This window comes from Thunnus thynnus, chromosome 11, assembly GCF_963924715.1.
Source record: "Thunnus thynnus chromosome 11, fThuThy2.1, whole genome shotgun sequence".
Taxonomy (NCBI): Eukaryota; Metazoa; Chordata; class Actinopteri; order Scombriformes; family Scombridae; genus Thunnus; species Thunnus thynnus.
Window position 1 is genome coordinate 18031988 of NC_089527.1, and position 18753 is coordinate 18050740.

An 18753-nucleotide genomic window follows, 5' to 3' on the forward strand; every position below is an offset into this window, starting at 1 on the left:
TTTAGATATTAGCCTACAAATATTAATTGCATGTTTCCAGGTCTATATTTTTAATCTGGGGTTCTACTGGATTATCTCTGCATGATTTACATGATTTATATACTTGCCCTTTACACAGCCCCTCAGTTCAGCCTCTGTCTGAAACAGGCTGTGTAAGCTCCTGTCTCTTTAAGGGCCCCTTCCCGGGGAGCACACTGTTCTGATTGGCCAGCTTCTAGGCTGCCTCATTGCAGACTTGTGGTGGTTCTGGAGGCTACGTAAACAAACAAAAGTAGTAGGATTTCACTTATTTTTCTCGTTCTTTTATCTCAAATCTCAACTTCTCAAGTACATCCATACATGTTCAACTGAATCCCATCTGAAATATGTGACTAGACAATGAGAACAGCCCGTGGAACAACCTTAGCAACAACCTTAGCAACAAAGACTATGGAAGGCCGTTTTTGGGCATGTGCAAACAATCTGACAGCAGTTTGAGGAGGAAGTAGAGGTAACATTGCAAACTAAGTGTTCAGAGCAGACTGAACCCTGGGCTTTTGACTTTCACCTCAAGTTTTGAAACTTAAACTATATTTAACATAGACATCTGACATAATAACAGTATAAAAAAATAACAGAAAAATCACAAAAACCACGATATGCCCCCTTTAACACTGACATCCAATATGAAACAAGTCTGAGCCAAAGGCCCCCACACTCTATATGAACATTACATTTGCACTGGTATGAAATGTTGCAGATAAACATAAATGTTGCTAAACAGTTGTATAAGAATATAATTTTTAGCTGCCACAGCTCCTCCATGAGGACAATTAGGATTTTATAGATTGATACAGACTGTAGGAGTATTTGTTTCTTTATTCTGTGTCTGCATCTGCCAAATGCCTATGCCATTCAATATGGCTGGCTGCATCACAGACCACTAGTGTTTCCACAGTGATGAAGCAGCCCAGATGGCATTGCAGATCTTTTTATTAATTCTTTCTCTTTTTTTATGCGAGAAACATTTTTGTCATTGCAGTAGACCCCATGTGAGTGACTGAGGGTGCATTCCAGTGCAACTAACTGATGGGATCACAGAGCAAAGACAAACCCTGAAACCACAAAAGATCCTGAGCCGTGCAGCCAGTCTGAGGTTGTGTTCGAACTCATCCATCACTAGAGTCACACTCAGCCATAAACAGCACCCTTGAAAGAAAGAGAGAGAGAGAGAGAGAGAGAGAGAGACAGAGAGAGAGAGAGAGAGAGAGAGAGAGAGAGAGGCTAGGTCTCAGCTGGACTCCCCTGAGGAGAGGCTGTGGCCTGGATGATTATACAGCTACAGATGATGTCAGTGGAGGATCCCTGCCACCGAGAGAACACAAACGCTCTGCGCATATATTCATTGACACTGTTTTGTAAAGGGGTTGCGACAGATTCCTAAATTATACATGAAAAGGCCACAATGGGATGTGTTTTATTTGAGGTCAGGGGACATCTGCTTTAATCTGTATGTGCTACCATCCTGTTTAGGAATAACATAATAACAATATAGTCATTTGCATTCTCTACCTGGAGAACATATAGTCACTGGGACCACACACTGAATAGAAATGAATACAATAGATGATTAAAATCAAATATTTATAGATTGTTTGTAAAGCCTTAACAGAAAAAAATATGTGCAATATGAAATTGCTGAAGCACAAACTCTCATAGATTATCCAGTTACTTTCCAATATCCATGTGCACATCCTGCAATTAAGCTACATTATCTTGTACTTAAACATCTGCACAAATCCTTGCAAAATTTGCAGCTGACCTGTCATTACTCTTTGTCCTGTCAGGTACACAGCAGTAAGAAAGACACTTGACAATTTGCTCAGTGACAGTCACAATTTTTCATCTTGCTCAGGCTGTTTTCCCATTGTACAGCAATAAAGGTCAGATGGACAAATTATGCAAATACACAGCATTAATTGTCAAACACAGTCATCGCCGTTCTCAGTCAGCTTTGAAAAAACCACCCATACACAAGGAGAAAAACATTCCACAATTACACGCAAAGGAATACATTTATGGAAACGTAGCAACATCTACAGATTTATGCAAATGAGACTTCACATGCGCTCTGTACATTTGTTAACTTGCAGCCCTGAGGCTGCAGACAGATCTGCTCCACACACATTAAAGGGAGGGAGGGGGGGCAGGAGAGGGAAGGTGGGTGGTTGGGGGGGGGGGTGCAGCCCACTGCTCAGCACACAGCACACGGAGGAGCTGCAGCCTGGTACAGCCTAGTGCTGGGAATCATTGATCTGTTCTTCCTCCTCATAGAACAATAGAGGAAGCACGGCTCCTTATGAACCACATGGGTCCAGAGCTAACGATGACCACTACTCCACTACTACATCTTTAGCTGCACCACTTTCATTATATCGTCGTATTATAGCTTAATGAGGTGCCATAATTATGAGAGGCTAGTTTACGATTGTGGAAAATTACTTTAATGAGAATATTCTGGCCAGAACATGTTGAGAGCTCCGACTTTATGGACTCATTTGACTTCTGACAGGGTTTTTTATTTATTATTATTTCTCACCATACTAATGACATTGCCAGTATTTAAAAAAAAAAATAGAGCTACAAGCTTACATTGAAGTATAATCTTTGAAAAGATGTTTAATCAAAAGCATCTTAAAAGTCTCTGTTGTTACAAGCAAGGATCAAAATAAACTGTAGCAGACAAGTACGAACACAGGAGCTCCACATTCAGACTAATGTTTTGATTTGCTGTAATTCAAGTCACACAGTGTGCAGGCATAATCAGGTACCCTAACCCTCATGTCAATCACAATTCTCATCTAAATTATTCATGCCGGTATATTTTATTTATGACTATATTTTCCCATGCCACCTGAAAGTTCGCAAAAGCCGGTTTGCTGGCAGAAACAGAGCTGCCAAAGCATTTCATAGAGACAGGGCTGCTTTCATCTCTCACACAGGCTGGGAAAGCTGTGGGATGTGGGGTTCATATTCTGCAGACAAGCCTTATCATTTATATATAGCCAGTATCATGTTGAGATCTTGAATCATTTTTTTGTATGCAAAACATTCGCTCTGTTATCTGAGAAAATTTGTGAAGTAGGCCAGCTCTGCATGTGATTACAGAATATGGTGAATTAGAGCGATATGAAAAACTGGAGAGAAACAAAATATTTCCTGAGAAAAATCTAGGGAAGTGTTATCAAGGACATCTATTGTAAAAAGTGTTATTCAAGGTGTTATGATTGTCAGGATGTTAAATTATATTAAGATGCTTTTAGGTTTATATGATTCTAATAAAAGTCCTGTGAGAGGATTAATCAAGACTGTAATTTTGAAATAAGTGACAGTCTGTGAGATGATCAATTGAGCTTGTAAATGTGTGAAGCAGCTGCTATGTTCATTTTCACCTAAATGATCAACATATTTTTGATGGGTAGGTATGTTTCCACCTGTAAATGTGGCTCATTTTTATATAGTCTTTGTAACAATAATGTAAATATTCACCCAGATTAAGATAATTAATATTGAGTTCATTAAAAGTACCAGTTAAAACTAAAAACTGACATTTATTTTTTAAAATTTTGACTTCTAATTGGAATTCTATCATCAAGCTGCACATTTATGTTGGGATCCTTTTAGTAATAGCAACGTTATTAAAATTCATAACTTTTTTTTTCTATTACTTTTTAGCAAACTATCAGTGCTTTTTTCTGTGTGGATTTTTGTTGATTATATAGTTAATGAGAGATTAAATAATCAGGTTAAACTGTGCCAATGACAACATCTGTACACTTATCTCCATTGCACCAAATTTATTATCTAAGCTTTCAGTCACGGAGCATTAGACATGCCAAACTGTGCCGTCACTAGCAAAACAGTTTGCATAACTTTTTTGTCACTGAACCACACCTTCTTCTAAATTAGTAGAAAAACAAACTTTTAAGTTTAAATCAGATCTTATGTAAAGGGTACAAAATCAACTTTCTTGTCCACAGGCCAAATGGCTAGTGAATGTTCAAATTTTACCAGACGCTCAATCACCATTGTTTGTTTGGCTTGTGAGTGAAGCAAATCTATCAGCCACTTGCATATTTTACCAGCATTTGGCTGGGGGCTGGTGCTAAATTTGTGTGCCCTACTTTATGTATATATATATATATATATATATATATATATACACACACACACACACACACACACACTAAACTTATTTATTTATATGTTATATGTTTACCTTATTTAATGAGAAAGACTTGAAAAAGAGACCTGATCAAAATGTCATTGTAGAGATAGAGATAAAGCACACACTCATGTTAGAAGACGAATAGCTCGACAATTTAATACAATTACATTCCTCATTAAACATTTTTGAATGTGGTGTGTGCCTGACATGAAGGCAGTGTTTCCAAATGTAATTAAACTATTTCAAGCCTAAAGTGCATAATCATGGTTTGTTATGCAATGGAAATAAATCATATTATCTGGACTGGACATAACCTATCTTGTTTTTTTTTGTTTGTTTGTTTTATCCAAAATTCTTGGTTTTACTTCATTAGAGCTTTCCTTAAAAACAAATTACTGTATTCATGCAGTGGCATAAAGTATCACTGATTAAGAATATCAATTGTGTAATTAAAGTTGAAATTTACAAATGAAACAAATAATTAGAGAATCACTTCAAACATTAATGTCTGCACTCACACTGGCTGTGTGAGGCATTTATGTAGTGGCATACCATGCAGTGATAAATGAAAACTCATTAAGGCAGAAAAATATGTCTTGTTTTTTGGGGGTTTTTTTTCTTATCACTTAATTAACTGGCAACAGACAAAAGATTCCAAATAGGTGTCATGGCAACATCTCAAGAGAGCACAATCCTGAACCGTGAAAGCCCAGAGCTCAGCCAGGAAGGAGCCAACGACACAAAAAGAGTCACATCAAAAGCTTCTAAATTGGAACCATGAACCCTGCTGAGACACACAAAGCCGCTCTGTTATCTAAAAGGTTGATATTAGTTTACACCGCATTCCTACTGTATACTTCATTGATGCTGCATGGATTTGAATTCTATAGAGAAACGTCATTTAAAACGTTTAAAATAATAAGTGAATGTAGAATTACTGAGAGTGCAAATCTGTGTTTTGGTCAGCAGCATTTTGTCAGTATACCACACACATTTCAACTGATCATAAATTAAAGCTGCCTTCCAGTCAAAAATGTGTTTTTCTTCTTGTTCCTTCAGTTGGATGTTTGAGCTTCACTGTGCAGAATGATGTATGTGCAGTTTGACACTTGAAGGCTGTTTTCACATTCATCTACTGAAGGTGGAAAGTTTCCCTGTGCTCATCAGAAATCTGAGTTTAAGGGGTGGGCCTACGAGCATGATTTGTGACATCTAATCAACTAGTTTGGAAGCTAATCGTGGTCAAGAATGCAACTTACAAAAGTGTGATTTATTTGAATGATGATGAATTTTCAGTGTGCAAACACTGAGAATTGACTTTAGGAGACATCTTATGCCAAGCAGTTCAACCTTTGAAACTTTGTGAAAAAAACCCATAACAGACACATATTATTATTCCAAGCAGAATATTTGTATATATCTGAAAACATGTCTGGAGAGGATCTTTAAATTACCTCACTTAACTAATCCAGGTAACAAGATGTCCAGCAAAGTGTAAAACAAGCCAGAACAACAATTACAACTCCAACAGAATGTTTCATTTCTTGCTTGACAAACCCTCAATGTAAAGCACAATCCAGCTCAACCTCCCCACATCAATTTACAATCTGACCTTTAACCTGACTCAGTAAATCTTCCCAGGCCTCCAGGTCAAGCTTAAAGCCATGAATTCTTGTTGTTCCCACATAAAAGGAAACAAAATTGATTTAGCTGTGAATATGAACCTTGGTGTGCAGACAGTTCACCCACACCAGACTCCTGCAGGGAGACTCTCTCTTAGTGCTGTTAAGCCATAACACCTTTCCTGTCAATCTTTAATGGACGACTTTCACCGTTACCAATCTTTAGCCATCTGTGCTACAGTATGTAATACCAGCGTGGCTGAATCACTTATTCAAATAAGCCAGCTTAATGATGCAGTTTTTCACAAGTAAATACATCTACTTAATGTTTCAGTGTCCTTTAACTCTCTGCCGCATGTACTAATTAAATTCGGTTCCTCTGAGGACTGGGTGTTGATAGATTGAGGAAACAGATGGATTGAGGAAGAAAAATACACAGTCACAAGGAGAGGCCCTCACTCCCCAAGCACACACACACACACACACACACACACACACACACACACACACACACACACACACACACACACACACACACACACCACCCACCCCCCTCACCTTTTAGATCTCGATCACAAAGATGGAAATGGTTGTATGATTGTGTGTGCATGGACTCTGCCTTTTTCCTGACAAAAAGAGGCTGGTGGAGGAACAATGATGAAGGCAGGGATGTATAATGATGCTGCCACATTAGAGCCTAATACATAAAAAGAGGACATTTCACATCCGGATATTATATCTTAAGATTACATTCAGGTAAATGTAATAAAACTATGTGGTTTGATAGGCAACAGCAAAAAAAAAAAATCTATCTATTCACCTTTACTGCTTTGGAAATATGTCGAGGCCCATGACTTTTCATTTTTGTAGCTCTGATGGTTGATTTATAGGGAAAAATAAATATCGACACCGTAATACAACATACTCTAGAAAGTATGCCCTCTTTCATCACTGTGATATCAGAGGCATCTCTCCAGTATAATCCAGCGAGAACAGCACAGCTGTCTGTATTGACTGTTGTCTGCATCAACATCACATCATATCTCGTTATCAGAGGGTCTTTTGTGGCAGCATAGCAACAGTTGTGCAAGCTTTGAACACCATCAATCTCGCAAGCATGAATTCAATACATTAATGTGGTGTGATATTTCAGACAGTAAGGAGATGTGGTCTTACCTTTAGCTAAATATATTACACTGCAGCGACTCGCTTCTGTTCTGTGAAGAATAGAAAAATACAAATTATATTAATTTATGCACCAAGCGTAATAATACTGTCTGCATGACAACGTTATAATTTCTGGAGTCACAGTAGATTATGCAAAATGTGGCTTAAAGTAGTTTTATGCTATTGGGAGTGTTTGTTGTGACAGCCAATGTCAGATGCCACAACAAGAGGAAGTAGCACTGCACACAAAGTCACTGTTTTGTAATTCATATGTTGTTATCACAACAGCAGTACAGAGGCTTTGTCAGGAAAACATTACCATTTCAGCATTGATGTATGGATGATCGACAAAGCTTTATCTAAATCTCTTTGAGAGTCACTTTTTCTTTTTATAGCTGGAAAGATGGGGTGGTGGTGGGGGCATCCCCCTGGGGGAGGTATCAGGGGGAACAGACTCTCTGCCTCCTCTGCCTGTTCTGCAGGAGGCTCTGCAGGGAACCAGACTCTCTTCTCCCAGCGGTCTGCATAGAAGGCTGTAAGCCAATTGGCCATATACCAGGCTCATACCGGGCTTCTAGTAGCCAGTGTGACACACATGTGTGCTCTCAGTAATAACACACAAAAGCACAGGAGCTCTAATACCTGTCTCTTTCATACACACACACAAACAGTAGGTGGGACACAAATCTAGAAAAAAAAAAACCTTTTGTGCACAATGTGTTCATGGTCAATGATTGAGATGGAACAAAGAAAATTTCGTCTTCATGTATTAGTTTAATATAATTCTCAAATTTTGATGACTAGTTAGAGCAGACATTCCCTGAGCAGAGTGACTGCTGGGGTGTGATGTCCAAGAAGAGTTTAACAAATGGACCATTCAGGGATGGGTCCCAACACACTGAGGCAGCAGAACAGCGGGACAAAACACGGAAAATGTCATATTACTTTATGCATCACTGTAAAGAGAAGCGATAAGGTCCTTTATTTTCATCTAATCAATATGCATGTTAAAATATAGGCCCATCAGTTTAAATTGCTCGTACTCACCATTCATTTCGTTATCAGTATCCAGCCAGTCAATGACGCCACTCTCTCAATGGACTTAACAATCTTCCCTAAACCATGTCTCGGTTTTCCTTTGACGCGGAGCCTCCACCGCTGTGAGATCATTAAAACCGGTGCCGGTTTTCCCGTACAGTATTGGACTAACCGGCACAATTGTCGCATACAACAGCGCTTTACCAAGCACTCCTTCCGGCTGCTCTGGGAACAATGGTGCAGCACCAGACTGACAGCTTCACGGACAACGTGACTTCCTCTGTCCAATCATGGATTTATAAAGCAGGAATCAGCCGCAGAACGCTGCCTGCCTGCCCACTTTGTTCTTCAACGCAAATCCCACTATAGCATCATATCATGTGCCATGACTGTGGCCAAAGAAGGTGGGATTATTCATTACTTTAAAACAACATGGATATATAGTGTTTTATGTTTGTAAATGAAGATCCTTAATAATCTGCTGTAGGTGTTCAGATTTCTAGAAGTAAGTCCGGTTTTGCTGGTTTGGGCTGGACTAAAACAAAAATAGAAAATCCATCAGTCTTAGACTTCCTGCATGTCATACAATACTCTTGGCTCCAACTCATTTTGGAAACTGAACTTTATACTGCTGCAACATTTGTATAACATCCTTCTAAAATGTATTGCATTACTGTTGTCTGGCATGGTTATAGTTTTAAAACATGCTCACATGGTAATGAATCTGATAAACTTAAGAGGCTTATAAAAAGAAACAGCTGCCTTGGCAAAAACCCATGGCTCTACTATACATATCAAATTTAATTAGTCCCTGCTGGGCTCTTTAAATTGCATCAGCCAAATGTAAAAAAGGTTTGTGACAGGTTAGAGGAGAATGCAACAGGGAAGCTTTGCTTGTTTTATATTTGTTGAGTTACATTTAAGATATTGAACATGAAGTCTACTTTACCTTTCAGGAATGGAGGGTCAAAATAAATCACTGAGGCACACTGCCATCTTGTGGTCATAACGTTAAACAACAGATGGTCTGCAGGCCCAGACTAATTCAAAAATCTCTTCAAATAGAGCCAAACGTGTGGGTGGGTATGAGTGCATCTGAGTCTGCTGAGATTAAGGGGAGAGGGAATTATGTTCTTGCTTCATGTTCAGCATGATTTATTTTAGTGTGCGTCTTAATTACTGGACATGAAGGGGAAAGTGAATATTAGATTTGGAAAATTTCATAATTAAAGTTCTTCATTTTCAAATCTTTATTTGATCAGAGAAAGTGTCCAGATTTCCAAAAATTGCTTAATGTTTCATAGTCCTTTTTCACAGCAGATGTTTGAGCCTGTCAGTGTAGGAAATAACAGGTGCTACTAATAACACTAATGATGGTTCTCCATTAATTTTTATTATTTTCACCTGTGATTTTCCTTCTTTTACATGTCAAAATGTCTTCCATACTTATGCTATTATTCATACTACTATTCATACATGAAGCTGCCCACTGCAACATAGTTATCTGCTATCAGCTTAGTATCAATAAGCAGCATTTCATCTTCCCCACCCAGTCTCCACTTCTCTAACCTTTACTGTCACCCCAGTAATTCCATCCACTGAGGTATTACATTTCCACAAATGTGATAGTAACTTGATCAAGCATTGATGTGGTTGAACAGGGATCAGGGAGTCTGCATGTGTTTCTCTCAATGAGCAGTAGATGATGCTAAAGAGCTAATTCTGGAGAACATCTCTGCAGCTAAACAATTTAGTCCAACCACAGTTCTTCGAGTAGGAATGCACAAAGTAAACAGGAACAGTGCACACTCTGTGTTGGCAGCTGCGCTTTAAAGCACAGCCATTACATTAAGTTGAAACAGAAGCATGCTGTTAGTTTACTCATTTCAAGGAGTACATTAAGTGTTTACACAGAAACCACTAACAATGAGGTGGGGTTCAAGCACAACCTCAGTTCCTAAGGTTCTTAAAAGGGGAAAAAATAGAAAACAATAATAAAGTATTCAACCAGTAGTTTAGACCAATCAAATATTGGGTATTAATTTCAGTCAATAGTTAATACATACACGGATGTGTTTGGGAGCTTTGCTGTACAGTGTATTGAATGTTGAAGCAGTGCATGTGATTGCCTGTTTCTTTCTTTCTCTTTTTCATTGTCTAGTGTTTGCTTACTTGTCACGTCAAATGAAAGATGTGTTCTAATTAACAGAAATAATTTAAGAGGGTTGAGAAAATAAACAAATCTCAGAGGGAACACGTGCTTACAGAACTACAAAAACTGCACAATTATTTCCGAAGTATTAACCTCTATTGTATTGCAGAACAAAACTAAATAAAAGCTGTAAGGATTGGATTGGGAGATTTGACAGTGCAGGATCCAAATGTATTTTGATGCTCCCTTATGCTTTTTAATGTCAGCATGACTCTGTTTTAGCATCCTCATTAGTGCTAATGAGAAATTGGTTTTCCCATGTACAGTCTCTTAAAAGTACCCTGTGTCTCACATGAAAGGGCTGCCTTGGTGGCACAGGGGTTTAATGCTCTGACCATGAACCACAATGTCACCAGTTTGCTGCATGTCTTTCTCCATCTATCTCTGTCTCCTCGTTTCCTGCAATCTCTCTAAGAATAGACACCTCTCACTACGTTTAAGAGTAGGGTTTCCTTTTTGATAAAGCTTATAGTTAGGGCTGGCCCAGGCTTACTGCTATAGGCCTAGACTGCCTGGGGAATTCCCATGATGCACTGAGCTCCTCTCTCCTTCCCCCCCCCCCCCCCCCCCCCCCCCCCCTCTCCACTTGTACACATTCATGTACCATTAATACGTTACTAACTTAGCATCTTCCCTGTAGTTTAATGCTTTCTTGTCTCGCAGGTGACCTTTGGCTGCTGACCGGCTGCTGTCTAGCTTGACGCCACCGCTGCTGCTATTATTTTTAGTCATATTTCTATTATTATTATTGTTATTATTGTTGTTGCTGTGCTTCTCTGTCTCTCTCTCTCTCCCCCTCCCTTTTTCCCTTTCAACCCACGTGGTCAAGGCAGATGACCAAATATCTTGCCATTTTAGATGGATTAGATAGATCACAGTATGAAATTTTGTATAGACATTCATGTTTTCCAGATGATGTAATCTTTTAACTTTGTTGATCCACTGACCTTTCCTGACGCTCCCCCATGAGGTTGACTTTTTAGTTCTTCATTAAAATATCTCACAACTATTGGATGGCTTGCTGTGAAATATGGCACACCAAATCATGGTCCCCAGAGGATAAATTGTAATAATCCTGACTTCTCATCTAGCATAATGTGGTCAAATTGAATTTGTCCAATAATTTTGTTTATGAAACACCAGCAAAACTCATTGAATTCTCACCAGCTTCAGCTGTACTTTGTGTTCAGTGCTAATTAGCAAATGTTTGTACACTAAACCAACATGGTAAACATTATACCAGCTAAACATCAACATGCTAGCATTATCAAAGTGAACATATTAGCATGCTGATGTTAGCATGGCTGTAGACTTGTTATGTTATTGAAAGGCACAGGTTAACTCTGAAGGAAAGTGATCTGCTATCAGTGGTCTTCTATCAGTGTAACCTGATGGCTGTGAATGGATAAAGCACCAGGCTCTACGTGACATTGTGGCCTGGCCTGTTATGAATTATGCATTCCTCTCAGGTTAACAGTGGATATCCGATGTCCTTCTTTCAGCACTTCACTCTGGGCAGATCTATGATGGATATGTTTCTTATATGTTTGGGGTTTTTTTCTTTCACCAGAGCAGCTGCAAGAAGCTTTTGGAAATGTTTTAAGAAAAAGGTGAGCTTTAATACATACATTTCAGTTCAATAAAATGATTTCTCTATGGCCTTCATTGCATTAAGTTACCGGCAAATAATTATTTGTATGGGGTGTTTGTGTGTGTGAAAGTCCTCTGCTATAGTGACTCAGTGTGTTTCTCTTTAGGGAGCTCCTGAGAGCTTTTCAGCAGAGCCTGTCAATTCTCTGCCTCTATAGAGCTGCTGATAGTGGACCCTCAGGCTGCAAAGAAAGTGGAACCCTGTCAAGTGCACTGACCTGTGTCCTCTCCCTCCTTTAGTCAGAGTGCTCAGTGATACAATTGCACCACAATGGAAATTCAATCAAGAGATGGACCGAGTGAGTAGCAACTGCTCTCATGTCTGTCTCCAGCTCGCCTGCAAATCGATCAATGAATCTAAAGGGGAACTTTAAACACATCTGGATTAAAGATACTTAAGTATTGGGAGGCTTTTTAGAGATCATCACATTCACCAACTGTGAGTACAATTATTGTTCTATTTATATCTGTGTGTATGTGTGTGACTGTGTGTGTTTCTGACTGCAGTAAAGTTGATAATGGTGTCAGGTCATTGGGTGTGTAGTAATTATTACCTGCATTCAAAACTGTGTATAGTCAAACATGACCAATGCCATGCACTCTTTCAGCATTGTGTCCAGAGTGAATGGTAGTGATGATAAATGCTTATTGGTGAGTCTGTTGCTAAGGCATCACTACCACCATCGATCAGAGTAAAGTGTGTCAGTCAAAGAAACTGGTTTACCTTGACAGACCATGATTTATTACCAAATACAGTTCTAACAAGCAAGATTATGCTTATTAATCTTTAAAAAAAATAACCTGACAGGAAACACACAAGCACACTGGGTGTTTTTGAAAGACACACTGTTGTTATAACTTCAATTCCAATATTTATATAAAGTTTCTTGCATTCACCCTCATGTGGTGCTTCTACAAGTAGTTTGAGAAGTCAGCACTGATACAGAATTCACTCCCAGCTAACTGGTCTGAGACAGGCATTATGATGATGATGGTGATGTAGTCCCCTACTGAAGAGTAGGGAGAGGGTATATTGGCGAGAAAGGGAATGAACCTCAGAAACCTGTAGGGAATCTTAAGAGGGCCCACCTACACACAATGTAAGCACATGTTCACACCATGAGTACAAATATTACTGCAAATAGATCTCAATCACAGACATTTCGTTCACTTTAAAAAAAAAAAAATCAGACCATGAGGTGCTACTATTGTTCACAATAATTTGCCCTGTGAGTTGAACAATGAGTATAATCAGTCCAACATGAATGATTTTAATAGAGGGAGACAATCTGGCAGAACACAGAAATTCATGATTAGCAGTGTGTGGGAACCAATCATGTCATATTCCAGGGCTTTGAACCACTGATGAATTTGAATGACATGGTATCCATGACAACTATAGCAAATGAGTGCACGCACAATAGTAAATCCTCGTTTAGTTTGAAATAGTTAGCATGTACTGTATGTCAAATGGGCCACGTAGCGTATTAGCCTCCTGTCTTGACTTTTTTCAAATCTCGCAGCTCCTACAAGGCCAGTATTTCTTTCACATAAATAATGAGGCCAGGAGCACTGGATGAATATTGTGCTGTGTAGGCCTTAGGAGCAGTGAATTACTGTTTCAGCAGGCTGGCTGGTTTTATGCATGTGGCTCATTTGCATTCACACTCTATTGTAGTAGCAACAGGCATGATATATTGCAGTTGATATATGTGCACACTTCCCAGCCCTGCAATAGAAAACATTTTTCCTGTTAGCCTTAAACCTGCAGCTATATTTGAGGTCGATGTTGTGTTGAGTGATCATAATTAACCAAAGGTTGTTTATGTTGATGGTGATAAAGTAGCTCAGTGATTAGCACTGCACAGTGAGAAGAAAGAGACTTTCTTGTCTCTCTGTTATTATTGTAATGCAGTTGTCTCTTTGCCTTTGGTACAAAGTATGCAGGAAAAGTCTCCGACCCCTCATGACCTTGAAAATGATTAAAGCAGGAAGAGGAAATTGAGAAAACCCCTCTTTGTCTACCTTAATGCAAACCCATCTAATATTGTAGTAACTGTATTTTGCCACAAGATGGCTGGTAGGTGCACACAGAAATCATGAGGATTGTCAAGGATATTTTGTTGACTGGCTTTTGTAAGTCCCTTCCTATTATAGGAGTGGACTGTTTCTTCAGGCAAAACTGAAAATATTCATATTTTAAATACTAAAATATAAATAGCTGCCAGCAACAACAACAGTCTATGCTTGAAAAGCTTTCCCCTTCAAATTATTCATACAATGATAATGTATGTACAGTGTAACATTACGTGCTGCAGGGACTCCGCTTCAGCTGGGTGGCCCAAACATATGCCACAACTAGACTGCAATGAATGAATGAATGAATTGTAAAATATATCAAATCCAAATAAACATGTGTGCTTCTAAAACAACATTAATAAAACATTCATTATGACTCTGCTGCAAATCCTCTGACTCTGTTATTAATCTCTCATGAGCCAAAACCATTGCAATAGTGATATGTTTCTACTTTAGTTCAAGCTTAGTGTGACTTATGATTTAATGTGCTTACACCGCAAGACACTCTCACTGCAGCAAAGATTAATTAAGCGTGATACATTTTGCATAATGGGCACTTGTGTTTAGTAAACAATTTTTTGTTAACATAAATCACTATGGGCAGTCTGGTAGTTGATGCAAGGCAAAAAATCTGTCTTTGAGTTTTCCCCCGACCACTGCAGAGCAGAACCGAAGCTTTTCCACAGTCAGCTGGATACAACTACTGCACCCTTATGCTCCTATTGCTATCACTTTAATAACACAGTTAATGCTACATTAAATTAGAGTGTCTCATGACTTCCCTATTAATTACTATGAGCCCAAGTGTTTTATATCAGTTGTAATGCATTTATGAAATTGAATCTTACCTACGAACCTCAAGTTTAATGAAGTGTGCTATTCTCTAATGATGATGTTTAGTGCTTACAGCTGGTTGGACTTTGAATTAGATTTTTTTGTAAATGCTTTGTGCTTTTCATGTGTGTTTCACATGTGATGTGCTGTTTTATATAGTAATACTTTTCTATTATGACCGTATGAAAATGTGTACCTCCAAGCAAATGGCCACTATATATGTATACAGTAGGGATATAACAATACATTGTCTCTAATTGCACTGTTACTGTATCATAACGGTCAATACAAGGCACTTGACTCAATAAAATTTGGTCTCATAGCTGTGGTTATGTCGTCCTATGTAGTCCTGGATTTGTCACCACATTACTGTATTTCTCAGGAATTTCTCCAACCAATATGAATCTCATATATACTTTCACTAATTCACAGAAAATGCCTGTCAATAATATTGTTTTATAATCTTTAATGTTAAATTTAAAGCAAATGGAAATGTCGGGCACATACTCAGATACCACTCTGAAAATGAAAATGTATCGAATTGCGACAGGAAAGTATCAAATATTAAATAAATCCATGAATTTTGTGAATCATTACAGCCCTAGAGCACATTTACCTACCAAAGGAATGTACTGCATATCTGTAGATGTTATCATTTCAAATAAATGAGAAAATTATGTGTCACATTTTGCAAATTTTCATAATTTCCCTCTATGTAATGCATTAACCTGTTCAAAACCAATTAACATGGTTAAGTATTAAGTAGTATGGATTAATTAGAACTTATAGAGCTTTGATGCAGATTCAAAGTCAAACCCATTTCTCACAAGTTCATTCAGCAAAATGAGGTGATTAGGCTTTAGCAAATTGGTAAAACCACCTCAAGCTTCAGCCAACCAACTTTTTGAGACATGTTGAGTAAATCAGGACTCAGCTCAGGTTTGGAGTGTCTTAGACCTCTGGCTCTTTATTATACAACAAGACCTCTAATGGGTCAGCATCCTAACTCATGCAGAGCATGACTAACAAGGTAGACTTCACTGTGGTGATGAAGGAGCAGCTGAATATATACACGCTGAACCAAACAGGGGGTCGAGCTCCTTGGCCTTGCAGCAGCTGGTAGCGGAGAAATGACCAGAATGAAATGGAACAACAGTGTGTAAATAGATTTTTGACTGATGAGCGTGAAAGGTTTGACAAGTGTGAAAAGGACAGGACTCAAGGAAGATGAATAGACATCAACACAAAGAAAGCCAACTTTGACATCTCTGGTCTCTTTAACGATAAATCATTTTAAAATGTTGGTTAAATGATCTGAAAACATGGAAAAACATGACTTTCATTTTGAAGGTGAAAGGTAAAATTGAGTTTTCTCTGATGCCTTTCAGCTTGTTCAAGTTTTACATTACTTACCAAAAGATCTACTTTATTCTTATTCAGACTCATAGAAATGCAGTCAAATTTGTCATTAGCGTGTTTGACCATCTGAACATTTTGTAATGGGTGTCACCCCTCTTTGAGTCATGGATCTCAGTCTTTTGTCACTTGAGACAGTTATTTTTAGGTTCTTTTTGAGTTTCTGTCATGGCTTTTGGTGCCGATATTGGGTGTCAGGCATGACTATGTCATAGGACGAGCAGGCAGGCGCTAAATATATGCCCTGTTGCTATGAATGTCGGTGATGTGTGTTTTGGGGTTTTTTTGCAAATTGCTTTTGTCATTGTCTCAGAGACCACTCTTTTATTTCACACTTATTGCTCATGAAAGACACCTGAACCTTCACAGATGAATCCGTTTGGGCATTAGGTCTATCTTTAACTGCTTTTCAGCTCTGTTACTGCTCCATGTCAACATTTATATTCCTTGATTATTATTTCCTTCAGGCGGGATTTGTCAGAAATGCATGTGAGAATCTTTTTGGGCACCGTTATGTTTTCCTTCTCTTCTTCAGCTACACACGGCCTCACCAGCAGAAAAACAAAGTCCTGGATCAGAGTAAAAGTGTTGGGTGATTATTTTACGAAAACCTGACACCCTTGACAGACAGCAGTGTGTGGAGGCAGGAGCCATGTACAGCATCTGCCACAGTCCTACATGATGATCATAGGAAACACATACCTGCCATTCCATTTTAATGAGGATCCTCTGCCGGTAGAATGACCCAGATTCAAAAAAGTTGTAATATTTCTTTCTGCAGATTTTTCACATTAGAAGTTAAAACGATCAAATTGTGGTGAGAAGTGCAGAGCAGAGCAGCACATGAGGAAAATCGCCCTCTCTAGAGTCGCTGTAATATTGTGTCACTTTAATAATTCTAAAGAGTAATCCTTCACTACATTGTTAATGCTTTATAATCCTCCTTTGGATACCACAGATCTAATTAAGGTGAGCGCCGGTTGGTACTTCACTCAGTTCTCCACTCGTCTTTTGTTTGCTATGATCAGGTGTCAGTCATGAACAGTGAGATGTGGTTAAGGGACGTTGAAATTGTGTTACTTTGTAGTATTACAGACTTTTTAAAACATTCTTGCATGTGTATTTTCCAGGAAGAGGAAAGGTGGTGAACACTAATGGACACATTAATGGATAGTAAGGGTCATTGCACTGCAATCCCATTGGCCAGATTCAGCAAATATGCCATGGTGCATTCTTGTCACATGTTAACATTCAGCAGAGAGTGCAGTCCTTCTAAACACATCAGCCTTTCACTGGAAAGGCTGGGGTATTTGGTTTGTGTGTGTGTTTCATTTTTCTTTTACATTTAAAATGGTAATATGAAGTCCTCTTCAGTAATATTTGGTTGCCATGGCAAGAGCTGATCTGAAATGAATAAATGTAAGTGAGTCTTCAACAAAGTGAAATGTCACGATTGAGTTCATAATGCTCATAATAAGTGTTAATTATTCATTCTAATGTAAACTCAATGAATTCCTAAATGAGTCCAACGGTTTTTTTTTACAATGTCCAAAGTCCTTAAAGGAAAAGTTCACAGTTTTTGAAGTGTGTCCTAAAACAATAGTCAAGTGCCCAAATGAACACTGACACATGCTTTTCTTGTTGTGATCATTCCACCAGTTAAGACTGGCCATTAGAAGATCCCTTCATAATGCACTTTTAATATAAGTAATTTTTGTTATGATCCTTCCACTGCAGCTGAACAGGAAAACATGAGACACAAATAGGGAATTTACTGAGACAGACTGTAACTGTGGGAGATTTGACCAGCTAAGACTGCTGAAACCTCAGATTATCTTCAGATAAGCATTTAAATAAATTTGGAGGGGATCTTCTAATGGTCAATATGAATGAGAGGAGTGATTAAAGCAAGCAAAACCTGCCTCTATGTTCATACGAGAACCTGAATATTGTTTTAAGACAGACTTGAAAAACTGCAAACCTGTCTATCCTTTAATAAACGCTCTCAGGTTCAGAACTTTCCTGCCCACCCCAAACACACCCTTGACTGTTTTGATCTTGCTACAAGAAGAAACTCAAAACTCACCTTTTAAATTATTGATTGTATGTCTCGCACTACTCCACTCTTGTGTTGTGTTTTCGGTTATTTTTCTTACTAACTTAATTTGTCATGTAAAGCGCCTTTCTGTACCCTGAATAGTGCCCTATAAATATAAAACATTACATAACTTCCCTTAATCTTGCCTTTTTTGTGTGTTCATCTGAACTGTGAATTCAACCCATGTTAACCCATAAAAATTAGATGAATCTGAGATCATCACAACAGTTCTCTGAGGATGAATAAGTAAGAATTGAGAGAAATATGAGGGTAGAACTTCAAATATAATTTACATTCATTTCAGGCTGACTGCACAGAGGGAAAATGGCCTTCATGTTGTAGCGAACTCGCAGACGTGACTACAGACGTAAAAAAAAAAATCTTTGTGCAGCACTGAAGACCTCTTGATGTTATTGTAGAACTTTGCCCT

At 38.5% G+C, this 18753-nt stretch overlaps 1 protein-coding gene across 1 annotated transcript in view; it reads right to left on the minus strand.

Annotated features, from left to right (window-relative positions):
* The window catches only part of csrnp3 (cysteine-serine-rich nuclear protein 3), a 24137-nt gene extending 15862 nt beyond the window's left edge, over window positions 1-8275 (minus strand). Inside the window, exons 1-2 of the mRNA XM_067603487.1 lie at window positions 8044-8275; window positions 7006-7046 (exon numbers count right to left, since the gene is read on the minus strand). The gene's annotated coding sequence lies outside the window, so the exon portion shown is untranslated. The remainder of the gene's footprint in view (window positions 1-7005; window positions 7047-8043) is intronic.
* Window positions 8276-18753: the final 10478 nt, after the last annotated feature.